The 23,511-nt window shown below is 43.8% G+C and overlaps 1 protein-coding gene across 4 annotated transcripts in view; it reads right to left on the reverse strand.

Moving 5' to 3' along the window:
• ADAM22 (ADAM metallopeptidase domain 22) overlaps positions 1–23,511 on the reverse strand; it is a 730,321-nt gene that overhangs the window by 376,146 nt on the left and 330,664 nt on the right. The window lies entirely within an intron of this gene.

Raw genomic sequence — 23,511 nt, forward strand, 5'->3', positions numbered from 1 at the left:
GGAGCCTGATGATACAAAGGTTGGTGGAGAAGGAAAGCAATGATGAAGCCAGGGATGAGGGAGAGAGAGAAAAAAAAGGTAATGATGATGCCAAGGGGGTAGAGGGGATAGAAGGTGATAATGATGCTGGGGGGAGGGAGGGTTGAGGAAGAGGGAAGAGAAGATGGTGGAAGAGGGAAGGTGATGATGATGATGCCAGAGGATGGGGGAGAAGAAAGGGAAGAGAAGGTGATGGTGCTGGGAGAGGAAAGGGAAGAGAAGTCTAGGATGATGAAGACGATGGTGTGCCACGATGAAGTGAACCCGGTGCAGGGTGTGCCGCAACACAAAAAAAGTTGGGAATCGCTGCTTTAAGGCACAATGGCTCCCAAAGAGCTGCTTGGGTTTTCCATGTCTCATTCACGCAGGAGGGCCCTTTGAGCAGGCGAGACATAAGCCACATTGGATTCTGAGCACAAGCCTTTTTCCTGTCTTCTGTAGTTTTCTTATTACAAGGACATGGGGATGTAATCGTTTGAAAATCTTTATAGTATGTGGTTATATTGCTGTTGGATGTCTCTCTTTCCCATATAGATTTTTGGCTGTGATGGTTTAGCTTTTTTCCACTTTGCATATAAATACACCACTGCAGTAAAGTTTTTATATTCTGTTTATAGAGCCTTGGTTAATAAAGACATGACACAGATATCTCTTATTTACAAAAAATATCCATGATCTCCATGTAATGGCCACAAACTGTGTATTTTTGTATGTATCTTAAAATATGCATTTGCCAGAGATTTTTATCCTACATTCCATTATTTTATTGTACAGTATGGTAATATTTGTCTGTTTTTACAAATCCTGTTATGAGGTGATTATTTTTCATGTAAATCACTAAATTGTTTTGTTTTTTTCTTAAATAAAATTAACAAAATGTTTTCTCTCTGTGCAAACTTTTTATTTTTTTAGCTATGCTTCTGCAGCCTCACCGAGGCACTGCTGCCTTTTATCATCTTTTCTACTCTCTTCTGCCATCCCTGAAGTAATAACCTGGGTATCTCGATTTAACACACCAAGCATTCCTAAAATGAATACAGTATTATCTATTTACTGTAAACCTCTTCATGAGAAATCCATCCGCCTCTATTAAAAATACTGTATTCCAAATTATGCAAAATTTAGGTAAAAGGAAATCATTGGTTCCATTAGTTTTACCCATGGTGGGTAATTGGTGAGGCAGGGCTGGAAAATAAACATTTTTTGAACTGGTTTAGAGTAAGTATAACAAGATCTTTCCTAGCGTGAAGCAGATGGACTCAGGACCAATGGGTATAGTATACTCCTGCTAGCAGTTGGAGACGGATCAGATTTCAATCTGACGTCAGCCCCTAGTACATATACCCCTGCAGGAAGTGCAGCTCTTCAGTATTTTTCCGTCTCCATAGCAGTTAGGGACTTTCTGCACGCTCTCGCAGCGTTAGAACCAAATTCAAAGAAGAAACCAAATTTAAAGGAGAAAAACCTACCTGATGACGAGCCCCACTCTCCTGCGGTGATACCCTCGGGTCCCTCCGCCAGTTGAGATTCCCGAGGTGATTTCCGTGGTCCCTCGGAGGTAAGCCTCGGTCCGGCGGACGAATCGTGGCAAGGACCTAGCCCCCGATCCTCGGGCGTGGCTGAGAGGCAGCGGGTGCACCCTCGAGCGTGGCGGTGAAGGTATTTGCCCTCTCCCCCCCGCAGCCGGAGAACGCCTGGGACGAAACCGGGAAGCGCCAAAGTCAAGGCAAGGTAGAAATCTTCTACTTCAATCCGGTCTCAGAGGATCGAGGAGGAGCACAGGTCGCCGGCCGGGACCAGTGCCACCAGGTTGATCCGCCCTAGCAGGGCCAGGCCCCAGCTATTTCCAAGGGTCTACCCACGTGGAGACCCTCCGAGGGGGTCGCCATATTGCCCGCGTGCTCGCCGTTGCCATCTTGGCCCATTCGCTGCACTGTTCGGCCCGAGCGCACAAATCCGAGCTAGGCACACAAAGCACATGTGCGCATAAGTTGCACGCACAGAGCTGGGCGCATATCTTCGGCTGGACGCACAGCTGCGCACACAACTAACACGCTCATCTTAAGCGCATCGAAGCGCATAAGAGTTTACGCGCTGACAGCCATGGTACCACCAGAAACAGGGATAAAGGCTCAAGGCCTCTGCCCAGCATGCCACATCAGAGCCGCACAAAGCGATGAGGCCAACGCCCTGTGCACTCAGTGTGAATGCATCGATATCATGGGTGGAGTTCTTCAAGGGGATTCACGCCTTTGTTCAAATGCAAACTGAACCTCTGGCTGGCCAACCACTTGCTCCACCAGAAGACCCTCATGCCCCAGGCCCTTCAAGACCTAGGCACAAGTTTCCAATACCCGGAAGCCCCTCCTATGGGGACACGGTTATCTCTGAAGAGGAAACCGAGCCCCTAGAAGAGGGGGAGCTCCCCCCCCCCCGGGAACAGAGCCGCACCAATCCATGAGACGCTTCTTCACAAAGGACAAGCTCCTGGACCTGGTCACCCATTGCCTGACGGAGCTTGCCATCCCGGGCCCAGGTACTTCGGGGGAACCTAAACAGAGCCCCCTGCTGGAAGGCCTTCGCCAGACCTCTCGCCATTTCCCTCTGTTACAAGTGGCACAATAGCTGATTGACCTGGAATGGAATGCTCCTGAGTCCACTTTCAAAGGGGGATGAGCTTTGGCAGCCATGTACCCCCTGGACCCGGCAATCAAAGAACTTCTTGCATGCCCAAGAGTTGATGCCATGGTCTGCACGGTCTCCAAGCGCACCACTATACCAGTAGAGGGAGGAGCAGCGCTCAAGGATGCACATGACCGGCATCTGGAATCCATTCTCAAACAATCATTTGACGTAGCCGCTATGTCTCTACAAATTGCGGCCTGCTGCACCGTGGTGACACGTGCCTGCTTATCCCAAACCAGGAACAACACCCTGGGAGAAGACATGGAACCAGCAGTATCATTCCTTGTGGATGCTGCCTCCGACCTAGTGCGCACAGCGGCCCAGAGGAGTGTCGTCTGCAGTGGCGGCAAGGAGGCAACTCTGGCTACGAATCTGGTCAGCTGACTCATCTTCCAAGACGCGCCTCACAAGGATGCCCTTCAAAGGATCCCTCCTGTTCGGCAGCGAACTAGAGAAACTGGCTGACAAATGGGGCAAATCCCCATTGCCGCGCCTGCCGGAGGATAAGACGAAGAGAAGCCAGCGACCCTTCCCCAGGTCCTCCAGGGGCAGGAGTTCAGAGCGCTTCAATCCTTACAGGAGCAACTATCAAGCGCCCCGCCCGAAGGGCAGGAACCAGTCCTTTCAGAACAAGCACAACAAGAGGGGATCCAGCTCGGGGACAGGCCCCAGCCACACCCCACAATGAGATTCAGCCGACCTGTCCAAGGGAAGAAGCCATAGGGGGCAGACTAGCCCTATTCTACCGCAGATGGGTCAAGATAACTTCGGACGTGGCTCCTAGCCATCATTCGAGAGGAGTACTACCTGGATTTCCTATGAACCCCTCCGGACAAGTTCGTGGAGTCCCCCTGCCACGACCTCTCCAAGAGGGCGGCAGTGGAAGCTACACTGACCAGACTACTGGCCCTCGAGGCCATAACCCCAGTACCTCCTCAGGAAATAAATACTGGACATTATTCCATTTATTTTATCGTCCCCAAGAAAGAGGGATCATTCAGGCCCATCCTGGACCTCAAGTCTGTCAACCGCCACCTAAGGATTCCCCACTTCCGCATGGAAACCCTACGATCCGTAATAAGGGCAATTCAGCCATCCCTGGATCTTTCGGAGGCCTACCTACACATCCCTATTCGTCAGGAACACAAGCGCTACCTATGCTTCAAAGTCCTGGACCGTCACTACCAGTTCCGAGCACTACCCTTCGGGTTAGCCACAGCACCCCGGACGTTCACCAAGGTGATAGTAGTGGTGGCAGCAACACTGAGGAAGGAAGGAATCCTCGTGCACCCTTACCTAGACAATTGGCTGATCAGGGCAAAGTCACCGGAGGAAAGTCACCAAGCAACCAGCAGTCATAACTCTACTGGAGAGCCTAGGATGGGTGGTCAACACAAACAAGTGTTTCCTACAGCCCTCACAGTTGTTGGAATACCTAGGAGTCCGATTCGACACCAAAGAGGACAAGGTCAGCCTGACCCCCACAAGGAGATCAAAATTGTGGAACCGGTTGCAAACCTTACTGAACGACCCTCGTCCCACAGCATGGGATTACCTGCAAGTCCTCGGGCTGATGGCATCCACACTGGAAGTTGTGCCATGGGCGCGAGCCCACATGAGGCCCCTACAGCGCTCACTTCTATCACGGTGGAGCCCACGGTCCCAGAACTACACCGTACGTCTATCACTCCCGGGCAGAATCCAGACCCAGTTGCGGTGGTGGCTGCAGGCCAGCCACATGAGCCAGGCATCAAGATTATCCTCCCCAACCTGGACCCTACTCACCACAGATGCCAGTCTACGAGGATGGGGAGCACACTGCGAGGAGTTAACCGCCCAAGGGCAGTGGAACACAGAAGAGGCGGGATGGAACATCAATCGCCTAGAAGCGCAGGCAGTCAGCCTGCCTGCGGTTCGCTCACAGACTTAGCAACAAAGCAGTCAGAGTAATGTCAGACAACGCCACAACAGTGGCCTACATCAACCGGCAGGGGGGAACCAGAAGCCAACAGGTGTCTCTAGAAAAAGACCCCCTGATGGCGTAGGCGGAAGCAAATCTCCAGGAGATCTCTGCCGTACACATCGCCGGGAAAGACAACATCACGGCGGACTACCTCAGCAGGGAAAGTCTAGACCCAGCAGAATGGAGGCTGTCGTCAGCAGCCTTCCAAATGATAGTAAATCGGTGGGGGACAGCGGACATGGACCTTCTGGCAAACAGATCCAACGCCCAAGTACCCAGATACTTCAGCCGCAGGCGGGAACACAGTCCCAAGGTATCGATGCCCTGGTACAGACCTGGCCACCGGGGGTCCTCCTATACACCTTCCCACCGTGGCCCTTATTGGGCGCAATCATTCACAAGATACAGCTACACAGGGGACTAGTTGTTCTAGTGGCTCCGGATTGGCCAAGAAGACTGTGGTACGCAGACATGAGAAGAATGCTGTCAGGGAACCCCCTACCCCTGCCTCCATACAGGGACCTGCTACAACAAGGTCCGATCCTCCACGAGGACCCAGCTCAATTCTCTCTTACGGTTTGGCCATTGAGAGGGCCCCCCCGAGAGAGCAGATACTCGGGAGCCGTAATCGACACCCTCCTCCGAGCACGCAAGTTCTCCAGATCATTGACGTACATAAGGATTTGGAGAGTATTTGAAGCCTGGTGTGAAGACCACAACATCAAGCCACGCTCATTTAAAGTTCCCGTGATCCTGGAATTCTTACAGAACGGGCTACAGAAGGGACTGTCCCTTAACTCCATCAAGGTACAGGTGGCTGCATTGTCATGTTACGGCTCCAAGAGCGAGGGCGACAGCATAGCTTCTCACCCCTCCGAGGCCTGTCTCTCCGCCTGTTAACTTTAAAGATGGTGTTTTTGCTGGCAGTCTGTTCAGCCCGACGCATCTCGGAACTACAAGCACTGTCCTGCCGTGAACCATTCCTCAGGATCACTCCAGGTTCCATCCAACTATGCACGGTTCCCTCCTTCCTCCCCAAAGTGGTCTCACACTTCCACCTTAACCAGACCATCTCGCTACCAGCGGTGGATGACTTGAAGAATTCGGAAGAAGCCCTTAGTCTACGCCACCTCAACATCGGCAGACTCCTATCCAGATACCTGGAAATGTCGGAACCTGTACAAAAAATGGACCACCTTTTCATCCTTTACAGCGGAAAGAGACTAGGGGAAGCGGCCTCGCGGGCAACCATAGCCCGCTGGATCAAGGAAGTTATCAAGGCGGCCTACATAGAAGCAGGCAAGCCGCCGCTGCCTCTACAGGTCAAGGCCCATTCTACCAGAGCCCAGTCAGTATCTTGGGCAGAAACTAGAATGCTGTCACCCGCCGAGATCTGCAGGGTGGCGACATGGTCCTCCATCCATACCTTCTCCAGATTCTACCGTCTGGATGTTCAGGCTCGGGAGGACATGGCATTCGCAAGGGCAGTACTAAGTGGGTCACGGGCAGCCTCCCACCCGGTTCGGGAGTAGCTTTTATACATCCCATTGGTCCTGAGTCCATCTGCTACACGCTAGGAAATGGAGAAATTACTTACCTGATAATTTCGTTTTCCTTAGTGTAGACAGATGGACTCAGCATCCCCCTCTTGGCTGCCGTTAAGCATGGTCTTTCAAATGATTCAAGGGTAAGCCACGTTATTTACTTACCTAGGGCATCCACCCTGCCAGGTGTTGACGCTTTCCGGTTGAATACACTGGCGGTCTCCAGCTATAGTCAAACAACCAGTTCAAGTTAATCAAGTTTTAACGTTTAACCAAGTTATGAAAGTTATTCAAGTTAATCAAATTATTGTTAATCAATCAGTCAGTCTCACATATATCCACAATGCTTTTCGAGAATACTGAAGAGCTGCACTTCCTGCAGGGGTATATGTACTAGGGGCTGACGTCAGATTGAAATCTGATCTGTCTCCAACTGCTAGCAGGAATACACTATACCCATTGATCCTGAGTCCATCTGTCTACACTAAGGAAAATGAAATTATCAGGTAAGTAATTTCTCCATTAGTGATGATAAAGAACAAAAAAATTGTCATTTCAAAAGTTAGAGAAAGAAAGCCGATATTCCACAAAATAATAATTTGTTGTTGTAAATAAGACAATGTGGGGGTAGGTTTCAAAGCCACTTACCTGCATGAAATCTGGGTTCATGGGCATAAATAGCCATTACAAAACCGGGTGGGGCTTTCTTTGCCTAGAAGTGTGGGCATAACCAGCATCATTCTACTCAAAGAGGTAGATTTTAAAAGCCCTACATGTGCCAGAGCTGGGAGATATGTGCAGAAGTCTTGCCTGCACGCGTCACATGGATTTTGAAGGTGTGCGAGTACGTGCGTATCTCCCGGTATGCACACAACTTGGAAAGTCAAAAAAGGGGGGGGGGGGGGGGGGGGGTCTGACGTGAGTGGAGTCTGGGCCGCATAGGGGTGTTCTGGGTCTGTAACCTGAAGCATGCGCGTGCCGGGATCCCCTACTGCTATGGATGGCATATGTGTTTGTTTGGTTTGTTTTTTTTATTATTTATTGCTTTTCCATTTCATTACAATAAACAAAATACAATAAAAACATCATAATGAGTGAGAAGCAAAACCAAACAATATCGAAACTTAATCATATACATTTCCTTTATCAACCCTCTATCATTCATGATCCTATAAGGAAATATCAGTGAAATCCTATCTTTCTGAACGGTATATCGGTAAATCATTTATATCATGGAAAATATACATTGTCTAAGACCCATATTTATTATTAAAGCCAGTCATTTTATTCAAGGACGTTTTTCAAACCAGCTGGGTCTATAAATGAATAGTTCTTACCTTCCAACTTAATAATACACTTGCATGGATACTTTAAATTAAAATATCCCCCTTTGTCTAATATAACCTTCCTATATTGCAGAAAACTTTTCCTAAGAATCTGAGTAGATTTTGTGAGATCAGGAAAGATCCATACCTTTTGACTGTAGTAAGTATTTAGCCTACTACGGAAAAAAGTCCTCAAAATGTTATCCCTATCTGAGGAAAATGCAAATTGGACTATAAGTTTTAAAATAAAAAAAATAAGAGCTGGTCAGCGGGTTTGAAGGGTCTGGGCTAATAGGGTAAAAGGGTGGAAAGTTAATTAGAGGAGTTCTAGCCTTTAACTGGCTAAACTGGTAATTGCGCCAGTGTGCATATCTAATAAAATCCCCCCACGTATGCAGTAGAGGTAGCATTTGCATGCATATGTACACACGTACAGCTGATTTTATATCATACGTGTACATATATATGCGCATTATGGGGCAGATTTTAAAAAAGATCGCAAGCGTGTACTCTTGTTCGCGCACCCGACGCAAACAAGAGTACGCCAGATTTTAATAGATATGCGCGTAGCTTTTAAAATCCGAGGTCGGCGCGCGCAAGGCTGCGCAAAATCGGCAGCCTGCGAGCACTGAGCCGCGCATCCTGCCTCCTTTCCCTCCGAAGCCGCTCCGAAATCGAAGCGGCCTTGGAGAGAACTTTCCTTCCGCCTCCCCCCAGCCCTATCTAAACCCCCCTACCTTTTTTTTTATAAAAGTTATGCCTGCCGGCCAGGGAGCAGTTTCAGAGGCCTCGGCCATGCCCTGAAATGTCCCCGGGCTGGAACCATGCCCATGGCCATGTCCCCGACACACCCTCGACATGCGTCCCGGGGCTTGCGTGCGCAGGGGGTGAAAGGGGCAGCTTTTCGGAGGTTACGCGCGTACCCCTTTGAAAATCTGCCCCTATATAATGGCCACGTCCATTCGTGCGAGCCGGCATATGCATGCACATGTGCGCCTGTGCACTTGTTTATAAATTACCATCAAAGTGAGCAGGGGGGGTAGAGCTGGGATTGAGTCAGCACTTAACACATGCACAGTTTTTCAATTTTAAAAAGAATGTGTAAGTAGGCACACAGGGTAGATTTTAATAAAGTACGCCTGCGTGTACTTTTGTTCGCGCACCAGGCGTGAACAAGAGTATGCCGGATTTTAATAGATACGCGCTTATCCTTTAAAATCCGGGGTCGGCGCGCAAGGCTGCGCAAAATTGGCAGCCTGCGCGCGCCGAGCCGCATAGCCTGCCTCAGTTCCCTCCAAGGCTGCTCCGATTTTGAAGTCAGAGCGGCCTCGGAGGGAACTTTCCTTCCACCCCCCTGCACCTTCCCATACCCAACCCCCCCCTCCCCAAGCCCTATCTAAACACCCCCCCCCCCCCCAACACCTTTGTTCGAAGAGTTACGCCTGCCCCGGCTGCATGATTCCCCGGCCCGGGAGCAGTTTCGGAGGCCTCGACCACACCCCCGAAAAGCCCCCGGCCCGGAACCACACCCGTGGCCCCGCCCCCGGATGACGCGCTGCCATGACACGCCCCCTAGCAAAGCCCCAGGCCTTACGTGCGTCCCGGGGCTTGCGGAGGCCGCCGAGCCTATTCAACATAGGCTCGGCGCTCGCAGGGGGAGGTTGGGGCAGGTTTTTGGGCGGGTACACACGTACCCCTTTGAAAATCTGCCCCATTATGTCCTCTGAAGAGGCGGTGTAACTTTTACAACCGTGAATGTCTGCACATTCCTGGCCTCTTACTGGCACATAAGTTCACTTTGAAATCTTTGGGAAAGCCTGCATGTACAACGTAGATACAGACTTTACCATTTTGCGTGGGTTATAAAATTACCCTCCTTGTGACGATAACCTTGTTTGAGGATAAAGATTTTCTTTCTGTTCTGGCCTTGGAGAAATCTTTTAAATACGTTTAAAAAAAATGGTGGGTATAATAAACTGGCCATTTAGTAGAAGTGACTATCTGCTCATAAATATGGTACAGTAATAGAATATTTTGAAAGCTACTGGGATACTAAAGTACAGTCTCTGTTTATGGAAGCATATAATGTACAGTATGCTGAGACAGACATTCTTTAATAGCCGAGACCACCATGTAAGAAATGCAGCATGACATTCTGAATGGTGCAGCTGTACATCAACACAGGGGATTTAAAATAGGCTGCACTGAGTCATCATCTTATCTTAGAGGTGGTGTAATGCCAAGTACATGGGTGCACAATTTGTATTAGTCTGTTAAGATTCAACAATTTTGACAGTAGATTATACATATTCTGTGAGCATATAATTGAAAAATAGTTATTTTAATAAAGCACAGTTGCTGTTGTAAGGTGCAGACAGGTACAGTCAGTCAATATTGAGTTTTGTGGTTGCAAGGAACAATTATGAAATTGATTTATTATTTTAAAATTTTTATTACACACTTGTTTTTACAAATTCTAAGTGTGGGAACACTGATGTACATGCTGGAAATGAAATTCTTAGAGATGGAGAGAGGTTTCTAAGCATCTGAATGCATGGTTATTTTTATTTGGGTATGGGGCACGTTTTATTGGGTATATAAATATATATATATATATATATAGGGTACCAGCAAGGTTGGATCTGGAGGGGCGAGCTGCCAGTAATCAAAATGGCGCCGACGGCCCTTTGCCCTTACTATGTCACAGGGGCTACCGCTGCCATTGGTCGACCCCAGTGACATATTAAGGGCAAAGGGCCGTCGGTGCCATTTTGATTGCTGGCAGCCAACGGCCCAAGTCCAGGAGATCGCTCCCGGACCCCCGCTGGACCACCAGGGACTTTTGGCAGGTCTTGGAGGGGGGGGGTTGTAGTAAATTAATTTGGCAGATCTGGGGGGGGTCAGGAGGCTGGGGGGTTTTGTTAGTTTTTTTTTATATTCGCTCCATAAGACGCAGACATTTTCCCCCCACTTTTGGGGGGGAAAAGTGCGTCTTATGGAGCGAAAAATGCGGTAATTATTCGCCCTATAAGACGACACCTGGCGTATAAGACGACCCCTGACTTTTGAGAAGATTTTCAGGGGTTAAAAACTCGTCTTATACGCCAGAAAATACGGTACACTAATGCTCATAATATAAGAAATAAAGTCCCCGATCTAAAGGCAGTCATTTATTTATTTATTTTTATTTGTTGATTTTTATATACCGACATTCGTCGGAACATCATGCCGGTTTACATTGGAGCAAAATAACAAGAGAGAGAAATACAATAAACAGGGAGGGGAAGGGGGGAGATTTGAAGAAAATAAAATTAACAATAGACACTATGTACAGGTGGGCTGGTAGGTACCAGACCAGTGATGGCAGTGACAGGGAGAGGTGGGGGGGGGGGGGGGGGGAATGACTAATAACAGAATTTAGGTGTCATTGCTTAGGGGGGAGAAACACTATATTTTGGAGTCTTTGCTTGAGGGGGAGAAAAGGAGAGGCTGAGAGGAGGAGAGGGGAAGGGGTGGGCTGCGGGGTTAGAGTGCAAGCTACGTTTGGTCAACGTCTGGGTATGCTAATGTAAAGAGCCAGGTTTTGAGCCCTTTTTTAAATTTAGACAGGTTAGGTTCTAGACGGAGGCCGTGGGCAGGGTGTTCCATAGGGAAGGACCGGCAATAGAGAAAGCCCTTTCTCTGGTTGAGGTGTGGTGAGCAGTTTTTAGGGAGGGGGTGTATAGGGTACCAGCAAGGTTGGATCTGGAGGGGCGGGTAGATGATCGGAAAAGAGGTGCATTCTCGAGCCAAGTGTGATTTTGATTGTACAATAAATTGTGAAGGATGGTGAGTGTCATGGAAGAGGCAACTTGGATGTAGTGGCTATCATGAAAATGTGGTATATGTGGTATATGGAAAACCATGACCAGGCTAGAATCTATTCGGACAGGTTAGGAAGAAAAGGAGGAGGAGTAGCACTATATATACAAAAATGATATTAAAGCAACAGACCTGCAGGTTAGGTTAATCAGGAAAGAGGGAACAGAGCATATGTTTATATTGGTGTAATATACAGACCTCAGTTGCAGGCAGAAATGTGTTCAAGTGTTAGGAATGGATAGAGATTTAATACAGAATATTAACTAAACTGCTATGAAAGTGGAATTTGACTGATAGATAATTTCAATCTGCCAGATGCTCACTGACATATTCCTGTCATAATGTCATCTAGAAATAGCAAGATGCTGAATTCTCTGCAGGGAAAACTGTTCTGTCAGCTGGAGAGTCGATAAAGGACATGATGCTTAAAAATGGGAGCATGTTTGTGATGTAATGGATGACGATCTGGAATCTAGTGATCGCTGATGAAGTAATTCAGGATTAGAACACAGGCAGTAAAATTTCATTCAAAAGCAAGGGTCCTAGACTTCAGTAAAACTAAGGGGGTCATTTTGAAAGTGTATCAAATGCGAAAAGGGACGTTTCGCACGCGATACCTAGATCGGGGCGGAGTTGGGGCAGCGTCAGCCCCGGAAGAGGAGGAGTTGGGGCGGACGCCGCAAAAAGGAAAGGCCTCTTATCGCCGCCAGTAGCATGCCCAATAGTACCACCTTTTACGATGGCGCTATTGGGTGCGAAAGCCGGCAGCGATGACACTGTGGTGGTGCGATCACTGCCGACTTTCGTAGGCCCCCCCCCCCCCCCCCCCGGTTACCACGAAATTCAGAGAGCTCTGCGTCGTTAGAAAATCTAGCTCTTACTTTGTTAAAATGGTGGCATGCCTCAAGGAATCATCTGGATGGAAAAATCTAGGGGAAGCAGAAGAGCAGTGGACAAAACTAAAAGGAGATATTGTAATAGCAATTAACCCTTTTGTTAGGAAAGTAAATAAATGCAGGAGGCAAAAAGAGGCCACCTTGGTTTTCTGAAGTAGCAGCTGAAAAGGTAAGGAAAAAAAAAGATTAGTGTTCATAATCTACAAGCGATTGCAGAAAGAGGAAAACAGACAATAATATCTGGGAAAGCTAAGACCCTGGGAAAACATTTAGGAATGCAAAGATGTATATGGAAAAAAAATAGCAAATACAGTAAAATGGACAAGACCTTTTTTTTTTTAGATATGTTAGCGATAGGAAAAAGTGCAAAAGCAGCATTTTGAGACTCAGAGGTGAAAGGGAGGAATATGGAGAGACTGACAGGGAAAAAGTGGAATTCATAACAAATATTTTTGTTCGGTGTTTTCAAGGAAGAGTCAGGAGTAGGACCACAGAAAGGCACAAATAGTAAGTGAGGTAAATTACAAACCGTTTTCAGAACATAAGAAGTAGCCATACTGGGTCAGATGGAGGGTCCATCAAGCCCAGCATCCTGTTTCCAACAGTGGCCAATCCAGGTCCCAAGTTCCCAAATATTAAATAGATCCCATGCTACTAATGCCGGTAATAAGCAGTGGCTATTTCCTAATTCAGCTTGACTAATAACAATTTATGGATTTCTCCAAGAATTTGTGCAGACCTTTTTTAAATCCAGCTAAGCTAATTGCCCTAATCACATCCTTTGGCAACAAATTCCAGAGTTTAATTGTGCAGTGAGTGAAAAAAAATGTTCTCCAATTTGTTTTAAATGTGCTACTTGCTAACTTTATGGAGTGCCCCCAGTCCTTGTATTATCTAAAAGAGTAAACAACCAGTTCATATTTACCCATTCTGATCCTCTCATGATTTTGTAGACCTCTATCATAACCCCCTGCTCCCAGGCGTTTCTTCTCTAAGCTGAACAGCCCTAATTTCTTTAGTCTTTCCTCATAGAGGAGCCATTTCATCTGTTTTATCATTTTGGTCACCAGTGTGTTCGTGAAGAGCTAGTTCAACTAAAAGCAGATAAAGTGATGGGGCCACATCTACATCTGAGAGTTTTAGGGGCATGTAGAGAAGTTCTGGCAGTTCTGATAGCTGACATTTTCAATGTTTTTTTAGAGTCAGGAGTAGTTCTGGTAGGATTGGAAACAGGTATATGAGGTTTCTCTTCACAAAAGTGGAAGGCGAAGACTGGGAACTACAGCCAATTGACCTCAATGGTGAGTAAGTAAATGGAATTGCTGCAGTATGGTTTTACCAGAGATAGGTCTTTGTCAGATAAATCTGATCAATTTCTTTAAGTTGGTGAGCAGAGAGTTGGATCAGGGGAGAATTCTAGATGTAGTGTACTTGAATTCCAGTAAGGCCGATGACTCAGTTCCACATAGGTGACATAAATAAACTGAGCGCCCTTGGTATGAGCCCTAAAGTGAGTGGGTTAGAAAGTAGTTGAGTGAGAAGTGACAAAACGTAGTGACAAATGGTGTTCCATAGTGATCAGACTGGCTCAGCATTTTCATAAGCAATATTATAGAAGGATTATTGGGAACAATTTTTTGTGTGTATGTGTGTGTGTGTGGATGATATCTAAATGTGAAACAGGGAGATGTAGAAAGTGAGGAAGAATTTAGTGAAACTTGAGCAATGGTGTAGAGTCTGACAGCTAAGATATAATGCTAAAAAATGCAGAGTCATGCATTTGGCCTGCAAAACTCTAAGGTTGTGGTATAATATAGGTGATGAAATCCTTCTAAGTACAAAACGAGCTGGATCAGTGAATGATTGTATCTGATAATCTTAAGATGACCAAGGTAGTGGAGAAGGCAATGGCAAAAGAGGCATCAGCAAAAGCCAGAAAGAAACTTGGGTACATAGGAAGAGGAATGGCCGGCAGGAAAAAAGGAGGTTATATTGCCTCCGTATAAGTCCCTGATGAGACCACAATTGGAATCTATGTTTAATTCTGGAGACAAAACCTTTAAAAGAATATAAACCAGATGGAGTAGGTCCAGAGTGTGGCTATCTAACATATTTATCCTAGAGGAGATATGATGGAAATGTTTAAATACAGCCAAGGTATGAAAAATTCCTTTAATTAGAGGCAATTCGGTGTTCATAAGAAGTCAAAGAAAGTCTTATACCATGCAAGAGAATTGTTTTTTCAACAAAGATAAGTGCATTTATGGATAACATTTTAATGACTTGTTGATTATAACAATGGGCACGTTATTGCATTTTTAAATAAACACAAAATTTATAAAAAAAGAAATAATTTTTCTCAAAAATAAATAAAAAAAAATTTTTCAGACCATGATTGTATTATCTGAGTTTGGATTCAATCTTTGAGGTTTCCTCTCAGTACTGAGGTCTTTTCCTCTTCATATAAAAATAACAGATAAAAATTAAAAAAATATTAATTTTAAAATGAAAGTGAGCATAACTAGCTATTAACTGCAACAGAAGCTTTTTTTTTTTTTTTTTTTGGTTGGATGACTAAAATTCAAGACCAAAAAACCCCCTTAACTTTGAACAAAACAGTGTTGATGCAATGATCCTGGACATGTGCTTAAGGATATGAACAATGCTCCATTACTAACTGTGACATTTTCAAGAGGCATCCTCCTTTTGCATGCTAAAAACTGAAACAAGCTTTTTGGAATTAAGAATACAATTGTATACAATCTGTGAAACAGTTAAGATCTTTGGCAACTTACTTTTAAAAGTTAGTTTTCTCTTTAAATTGTGTATATCCGTTACCAGACGAGTTTAATTTAATCAAGTTTCTATGCTGTAATGCTAGTTAAAGAAGAAAATTTAAAAATGGAAATCAGCATGGTTAATAGCCTCATCGTGCCCGCAAAGCTAAGATGATTAAGTGGTATTGTTCTTAAAAGCATAGCAATGGTAGGAAATGGGAAATAAAAATGACTAAACTGGCTAATCGTGCTCTTGGTCATTACAATAGAATTCAGGTGAGATGTACAGAAAGCCAGTTCAGTGTTTTCTTGGAATAATGCTGTGAAGGTAGGTACGCTCAGTTTCCTTTCCTAGTACTACCACTAGGTGACATTCAACACCTACCAAACTGAAACGATTAAATCTTGCTTTCTCATAGTAGTACAATAAATGGTACCCAATCTTTTTGCTCACTCCTAAAGCATCCGTTCAGCCTGCACACATTCTGCATTGTCGCATGAAGTTCCTGTTTTAGGGACTTCTCAGATAGGGAGAGTAATTTTCAAGACTGCATAACAGCAAATGGGCACATAAGTAGGTGTGTCTAAAGTTATACCTGTATTCTATAAACTGCAGTGGGAGCCACAGAGTTTATAAAATATGGTCCCAAAAGTGCAGAAGGATTTTTCAGTATGTGCACATTTGTAATAAATAGATTTGCATAGTTTATACACCTATTTTATAAAAGTATGCATATTTTTTACACATTCAATATTTGTAACATGTACACATAATAGCCCTCATCTTATACACAGAGGCAAGTATTTTATCAAGTTGGCTGATGTATGCACATATCTCTCTTATGAAAATACTTGTGCACGTACTTCCAAACACCAGTTTGCCTCTGCTAATCAGAGAAATACACTAGTGCTCTAATTTTGAAGACTGGAGATATGGACACCAGGGCAGAATATTTTCCTTTGGTAATAATACAGACATCTGAGCTATAGACACTGAATTCCTTACTAGGAGCCATGGGAATGAGCAGAGGTCACTCTACCCAGATGTACAAATGTAATAATTAATAATAATTCCAATGTGTTAACAGTAGAGTATATATAGATAAAAGATTAGAAAAATAATGGAATACAGTTTTAGATTTGTGCAAGCTTGAATCTGTTAGATGGCACCATAGACAAAATAATTCTGACATGATTATGCCAATTTCCAATCAATATCAGCTCAACATAGTAGTGTAACAGGATATGGGCATAGCTAATCTGCTAGCTTGCTATCATTTATGGAAAAGATCTATTGAGGAAAAATATATAAATGTGTGACTTGAACACTCACATGACAAGATGTGAGGTACAGGACATGTTCCTGTAGTGCTCTGGGATCCCACTCACCTATTTCCTTTATTTTATCTGATTAGACATGCTGTTTCGGGTGCAAGTCTTTACCGTTTGTTGTGGCAGGTTCTCTAGTCTCAGAGAGGATCTGAATCGAGAGCATGGTTGTTAGATAGGGCCTCAAAACCACAAAGAAAGGACAGAGAACAGCCTAAGGTAGGGGAAGGGAAAATGGCAGGAGTTGCTAGTAATCCTCCATCCCCTGAGGCCAGAGATCCGACAGTGAATGAGACGCCTTGGCAGTTGGATCTCGACTGGAAGCCAAATTCGAAAAAATCTACGGAAGGTTTGACGACTTAAATTCACTACTTGCTGACACAACGAAATGCATTACCAATGTAGAGATGTGGGTGTCAGGAGTAGAAGATCGGGTGACCGTGTTGGAGGCAGAAGTATCCGCTTTGAAGTCAGCAGTCATGCACAGTGCCAAATTGGAGGACTTGGAGAACCGATCGAGGAGAAGCAATCTCCGCCTTATCGGAGCTCTGGAAAGCAGTGAAGACACCAAGTTAGAAGATATAGTGGTGGAATGGCTGACATGTGCATTGTCTGAACACTCAAAACATGGTCACCTAAGGCTGGAAAGGGCGAATCGCCTGGGAGCAAAACTTATGTCCCGCAACAGACTGCAGCCAATTATCATCAAATTCCTGAATTTCACTCAGAAAGAGGAGATTCTTCAAGCATAGCATATCGTCAGGTGAGGAATGTGCAGCCTGAGGGAACACCCATCTTGATCTTTCAGGATTTTTCAACAGCAGTTGCTGCCAAAAGAAAAGCATTTTCATTGGTGTGAACCAAGCTAATTGATTATCACATTGCTTTGGCTTTGATGTATCCACAATCCGCAATTTATGAGTCAGTAGAGAAGGCACATGAATTCTTGCAATCTATTGCTGAATTCTGGTAACTGTCCTCCCCCCAGCTCTCAGTATCATGGAGAAGTGAAAGTAAGATAAGTTTTGGTAAGAGAAGTGGTTTTGTACCTGTTGGAACGAGGATGAGAGGTATACCGATAATTGTTTTTTCGCGTATAATGCCATGCCACAAGTGTTGAGAATTTTTCTGCAGGAAAGTGTATAATGGTTGTGGTTTTCCTCAGGATGATGGACAATCGCCCTTGGGGTGAGGGGCTGGCTTTGCATTCAGTTTTTGGTTTTAATGAGAAAAATTTGGGCAAAGGTTATTGGTTTTGATTAGATATATATATATATTTATTTATTTATTACTTTTTTTTTTTTATTTTTTTTTTTATTTTTTTTTTTTTCAGGGGATGGGGCGTGAGAACCTACTCATAAGTGACTAATTTACCTCTGAAGAGCTGATGTTAATATTGGGATTGCATATTATTTAATGGATGTTGTTTGAGGGGAGGCAGGTGGGGGGGCAGAGGGAAGCAGAGTGAGGGGTGGGTAGAAGTGTGTGGTAGTGGTAAGAATTGTAAGGAAGGGTGGGGCACCGGATGGGCTAAAAGTTAGAATTGAGAGTGCAATTGGGAAGGAGAGTGGGGTGGGATTTAAGATGGGGAATCCTGACTCCTGGGAGAATATTAATTGGGGTATGAGATTGTCCTTTCTATTTGGGCAGCCATGAAAAAGGCTACAATATAATGTTCTATGTGGAATGTTGGAATGTCTCCGATATTACGTCACCGATTAAAAGTTACAAAATATTTCATTCCATGCAGAGGCATGACATACAGATTTTGATGCTACAGGAGACTCATTTGGATAAAATGAAGCACCAAAAGCTGTGTAGACAATGGGCGGGGGGGGGGGGCTTTTCATCTCAAACATCTAATAGGAATGCAGGAGTAGCTTTTTTAAATGGCAAGCAAGGCCCCTTTCAGGCTGGAAAAGAGATAGAAGATGTGGAGGGCAGATACTTGATTGTTGAGGGGACATTGTTGGTCATGTGTAATGTATATGCAGTAAATGTGTATAATCACTCTTTCTTTGTCAAAATTGCTACTCATCTAGTGGATTATGCACAGGAATCTATTTATTTATTTATTTAAAATCTTTTCTATACCGTCGTTAAGTTACATACCATCACTATAGTTTACATACAGGCACATAAATTAAATTTGATAAATGTGTAAGGTAGTACATTCTAACAAGTGCCAATAAGGTTTGGATACCATCATGTCGTAATAAATCTTACTTGTTGAGTGAGGTAAGTCTTGACCATATATACATGTAAGTTACTTCTTTACAGGTATGATTCTCCTGCTCTGTTTAATTCAATTAAGCTAGCCGTGAGATAAACTAATAAGCTACTTCAACGCACATATTGAGAACAGTGCTGTGTGCTGGTGATCTTTTGCCTGTTCCTGCATACTTTCCTTTCTCCGCTCTCTTTGTAAAAAGCTTGTTTAAAAAGCCAGGTTTTTAAACTTTTTTTTAAAGGTTTTGAGGTCTCTTTGTAATCTGACCTCTAGTGGCATTGTGTTCCACAGTGTAGGTACCCATCATCATGGGAGGAGACTAACTGTGTTGTTGATCTGGGTTTAGACTGTTCCTTCCAAACCAGCTCTAAAAGATTGAGCTATTCCAAGGGCATCTCTTACTTGTGTAACACATTGGGTTTGGTGGATGTCTGGAGGACCCTTCATCCCTTAGAGGAGTTTACTCATATATCCAGGGCTCATGGTACGTGCTCACATATTGATTATCTTCTACTTAGAAGAACAGAATTCTCTAGAGTTACCAATGAAGAGATAGGGCCATTGGAAATTTCTGACCATGCATCTGTATGATTAGATTATGGAAGGTTTTAGAGAATGGGGGAATGATAGCCTTTGGAGGTTCCCAAAATACTCATATAAGGATCCAAAATTCAATGAATTTTTAAATCAAAAATTGCAAGATTTCTGTGACTTTAATAAAGAACATAGGTTATGCCCCATTCTATTCTGGGAAACGGCAAAAACGGTGTTGTATGGGGATGTTATTGTATTTAAGGTTTAAGGTTTATTATTATTTATATACAGTCATCTCAGCGGTAGCCTTCACAATGGTTTACATTACAATAAAAAACATAGTAAGAAAGTTACAATCGTTTATAAATAGAAAAATAAAAGGTAAAATTACTAGCTTAGAGAAATAGCTTAAAAGATAAGATTACTAAAAGACAGAATAAAACTATACATATTAAGCCAATAACATTTTAAAATATAAGAATATAGTTCCAAGATAAACTTAAGATCACCCAGAGATGGTATAAAGCTTAAGCATCTGGCTATTTCTCCACATCGTTGTATGCCGCATTAAACAACCATGTTTTAAGGTCCGTTTTGAATAGCCAAGAAAAGAGCATTGGCCACTGAGATTCTTCTGGTCGATCTTAAAAGCACTAGTCATGCTAGAGCCAGGAGATACCCACATGACTCGGCCTGGCATGCAGTGCGTGAATTTTAAACCCTGTGAGGGTGTGCAGGTATCTCTGGTACACACACAAAAATGTTTCTAACCAAAAGGGGAGGGGCATGAGCATGGTCTGGGTGGAGAACGGGCGGGACATGGGCAGACCAGGTCTGTAGAATGAATCCAGCACGTAAATATTTATGTGCACAAGCGCACACCGGGGTCCCCTACCGTATAATTTTATTTCTGCTTTGGATGAAGTGTAAGTCATGTAAGAAAAAAAAAATATATATATACTAGTTAACGGTGTTTTATGGGTCGGGAGTGATAGGGTGAAAGGAAGGCAAGTTAGCTATGGGGTTTAGGAAGCCCTCTCCTTTACTGGAGCATCTGGGAAAAATGGCTATTGCATCACTGTGCGTACCTACTAAAATTCCACCCCACTTACGTACTTGAGACAGCATTTACTCGCACGTGTGCGCATCAATATAAAATTGTGTGCGCATGTACGTTTAGATAATCATTTTATAACACGCATATATGCACATATAAGCACAAATGTTATAAATCGGTGCATCCATGTGTGCGTGCTGGCAAACGCGCGCATGTGTGCGTGCCCATGGGTCTTAAATTTTACTTCTTAATTTGGATCATCAATTGAAATCTGCTAAATTAGTATATGAGGATAGACCATACTCCGAGCACAGTTTCTCACTGTCCAAATAGCCATAAATTCCCTCATACACCAAAAAGCAATAAAAAATCTAATGTACTACAAGAGCAATATTTTTTCATTTCGGGAACAAACCCAGCCATTTGTTGGCCAATCTGACCAAGAATTGGGAAGGTCAGAAGCAAATTACAGCTGTATGAGGATATGGACAATGTCTTTCACTCGTTTTACAAGGGCTTATACACGGCAACTGCAGTGGAGCAAGAGGAAGTACAGCATTATCTGGCCTCAGCAGGAATGCCCAGGTTGATTCCAGAGCAAGCTGAGGTCTTGAATAGACCATTGCAGCTTCAAGAATTGCAGAAAGATATACATAATGCACAATTATTGAAAGCAGCGGGTCCCAAAGGTCTACCGGCAGAGTTTCAAAGGTTGCTAGTGCCTGCTTTGTTGGTTCCATTGGGAGAAGTATTTGTAGCTCTTAAGGAAATGGGATGATTTCCCTTAGCCTCGAATATGGCAGAACACAGGGTCTTTCTTTGTGGATTTGTGGCTGGAACTGCCAGAAACCTAGATACCCAAACCTAGGCAGGATCCCACTCTCCCAGGGTCATATAGGCCTATATCCCTATTAAACTTTGATATAAAATTATTAATAAAAAAGTGCTGGCTGATTGCTTAGCATGGGTAATTACCTCGCTGGTAGGGCAAAAGCAAGCTGGATTTGTACTTGGGCGGTATATGGACTATAGCTTGCACAGAATTATTGCATCCATTGAGAGAAGCAGGGGGCAGAGCCTTTCCTCAGTATTATTGAGCTTTGATGCAGAAAAGGCCTTTGATCACTTGGATTGATCTTTTTTGAAGGCCACCTTTCAAACTGTGGGGATAGAGGGATTCTTTTTACAAATGGTAACAGTTTTGTATAATAAGCTGCGGCCTCTGGGTTGGTTAATGAGGTACAGTCTTTACCTTTTGAACTACAGAGGGGTACCCACCAAGGCTGCCTTTTATCACTGTTGCTTTTCATTATTTCTCTTGAGCTATGGAGAATTCAGGAAAATGATAACATACAGAGTATACCCATAGATGGATCTGGAACAAAGCAGTTCAAATTAGTGGTCTTTGCAGATCTTGCTAGTGCATATAATGAATCCACAAACTTCACTTGCACCTTTGTTAGAAGAATTTAAGGCTTATGGGCAGGTCGCAGGACTAAGGCTAAATTTAGATAAGTCAGTGGCTTTGCCGGTGGTAGACTCTGCCATAGAAAAAGAACTCTATCAAATATTATATGCACTAGAAAGTTAAATGTAAGACACTGATAAGACAGGCTAACAGAGAATTTGAAAAGAAGTTGGCAGTAGAGGTAAAAACTCATAGTAAAAACTTTTTAAAATATATCTGAAGCAGAAAGATTGCAAGGGAGTCAATTGGACCGTTAGATGATTGAGGGGTTAAAGGAGCACTTAGAGAAGATAAGGCCATCGTGGAAAGATTAAACAATTTCTTTGCTTCAGTGTTTACTGAAGAAGATATTGGGGAGATACCCATTCCGGAGAAGGTTTTCATGGGTAATGATTCAGATGGACTGAACCAAATCACGATGAACCTAGAAGATGTGGTAGGCCTGATTGATGAACTGAAGAGTAGAAAATCACCTGGACTGGATGGTATACACCCCAGGGTTCTGAAGGAACTAAAAAATGAAATTTCAGGTTACAAATTTTTACTAATAGATCTATCATTAAAATCATCCATTGTACCTGAAGACTGGAGGGTGGTTAATATAACCCCAATATTTAAAAAGGGCTCCAGGGGTGATCCGGGAAACTACAGACCAGTTAGCATGACTTCAATGCCAGGAAAAATAGTGGAAAGTGTTCTAAAGATCAAAATCACAGAACATATAGAAAGACATGGTTTAATGGAACAAAGTCAGCATAGCTTTACCCAAGGCAAGCCTTGCCTCACAAATCTGCTTCACTTTTTTGAAGGAGTTAATAAACATGTAGATAAAGGTGAACTGGTGAATGTAGTGTATTTGGAATTTCAGAAGGCATTTGACAAAATTCCTCATGAGAGGTTTCTAGGAAAAGTAAAAAGTCGGGATAGATGGCGATGTCCTTTCATAGATTACAAACTGGCTAAAAGACAGGAAACAGAGAGTAGGATTTAATGGACAATTTTCTCAGTGGAGGGGAGTGGATAGTGGAGTGCCTCAGGGATCTGTACTGGGACCTGTGCTTTACAATATATTTATAAATGATCTGGAAAGGAATACGACAAGTGAGGTAATCAAATTTGCAGATGATACAAAATTATTCATAGTAGTTAAATCACAAGCGGATTGTGATAAATTGCAGGAAGACCTTGTGAGACTGGAAAATTGGGCATCCAAATGACAGAAGAAATTTAATATGGATAAGTGCAAGGTGATACATATAGGGAAAAATAACCCATGCTATAGTTACACAATGTTAGGTTCCATATTAGGAGCTACCACCCAAAAAAGTGATCTAGGCGTCATAGTGGATAACACATTGAAGTCGTCAGTTCAGTGTGCTGTGGCAGTCAAAAAAGCAAACAGAATGTTGGGAATTATTAGAAAGGGAATGGTGAATAAAACGGAAAATGTCATAATGCCTCTGTATCGCTCCATGGTGAGACCGTACCTTGAATACTGTGTACAATTCTGGTCACCACATCTCAAAAAAGATATAGTTGTGATGGAGAAGGTACAAAGAAGGGCGACCAAAATGATAAAGAGAATGGAACTGCTCCCCTATGAGGAAAGACTAAAGAAGTTAGGACTGTTCAGCTTGGAGAAGAGATGGCTAAGGGGGGATATGATAGAGGTGTTTAAAATCATGAGAAGTCTAGAATGGGTAAATGTGAATTGGTTATTTACTCTTTTGGATAATAGAAGGAGTAGGGGGCACACCATGAAGTTAGCATGTGGCACATTTAAAACTAATCGGAGAAAGTTCT

Source organism: Rhinatrema bivittatum, chromosome 2 (assembly GCF_901001135.1).
Source record: "Rhinatrema bivittatum chromosome 2, aRhiBiv1.1, whole genome shotgun sequence".
Classification (NCBI taxonomy): domain Eukaryota; kingdom Metazoa; phylum Chordata; class Amphibia; order Gymnophiona; family Rhinatrematidae; genus Rhinatrema; species Rhinatrema bivittatum.